This window comes from Microtus ochrogaster, chromosome 10 (assembly GCF_000317375.1).
Source record: "Microtus ochrogaster isolate Prairie Vole_2 chromosome 10, MicOch1.0, whole genome shotgun sequence".
NCBI lineage: Eukaryota > Metazoa > Chordata > Mammalia > Rodentia > Cricetidae > Microtus > Microtus ochrogaster.
In genome coordinates this window covers 48,208,971-48,210,069 of record NC_022016.1, presented here as the reverse complement: position 1 = coordinate 48,210,069, position 1,099 = coordinate 48,208,971, and positions in this window count along the sequence as shown.

The window sequence follows — 1,099 nt, the reverse complement described above, 5'->3', positions numbered from 1 at the left end:
CACACACACACACACACACACACACACACACACACACACACTCCGCTTGCACATGGCATACCAAGAAATAAAAGGTAAGCAAATGTGGAATGAGTGACTAGCACCAGAAATTCTCTTAAGAAGAACCAGAAAGGGAACTGCCAGCTTACGTGAACTCATTGTGACCCCAAGCCACTCTGCACCACCCCCCAAATCATCTCTCACGTCATGCTCTACAACCTGCTTAGGTTACCAGCTAGTCCTCATGGGCGCCCCCCCCCCCGCTACCCCGTGTTTGCTTGTATGGTTTCTCCCCCTGAAATCCCCACCTATCAAATCTGCTGTTTTAATCCATTCTCTTCCAAAGCCAGCACCTCTAGACAGCTTCACTGCAGTCAGCAAGGAACAGAGACGTCACAACTGCTTTGAATGACTTCTGTCGTGGGGTATTTGTACCCCGTGTGAAGACGTAGTGCTGTGGTCAGAGTACTAAACAGCTGAATGGCTGATAGCCAGGCAGGAGTATAGGCGGGGCTTCTGGGCAGAGAGAGAACTCTGGAAGGAAGAAAGGCAGGTTGTCAGCCAGACATGGAGGAAGCAGAATGGGCGGTATGGAGATGAGGTGATGAGCCAAATTAAAAAATATGGCTTAATTTAAGTTATAAGAACTAGCTAAGGGCTGGAGACATGGCTCAGTGGTTAAAAGCACCAACTGCTTTTCCAATTCCTGGGTACAATTCCCAGCATCCACAAGGCTGCTACTAACTGTCTTTAACTCTAAGATCTGACACCTTAACACAGACATACATGTAGGCAAAACACCAATGCAAATAAAATAAAAATAAATAATTTAAAAAAAGGACTAGTTAGAGCTGGGCGGTGGTGGCACAGGCCTTTAATCCTAGCACTTGGGAGGCAGAGGCAGGTGGATCTCTGTGAGTTTGAGGCCAGGACAGGGTGCAAAGCTACAAAGAAACCCTGTCTTAAAAAACAAAAGCAAGCAAGCAAGCAAACAAACAAAAAAAGAACTAGTTAGGAACAAGCCTAAGACAAGCTGAACTATATTTAATAGTACAGTCTCCTGCTGTGGTAAATGCTCTTGAAAGATTTGTCACTCATA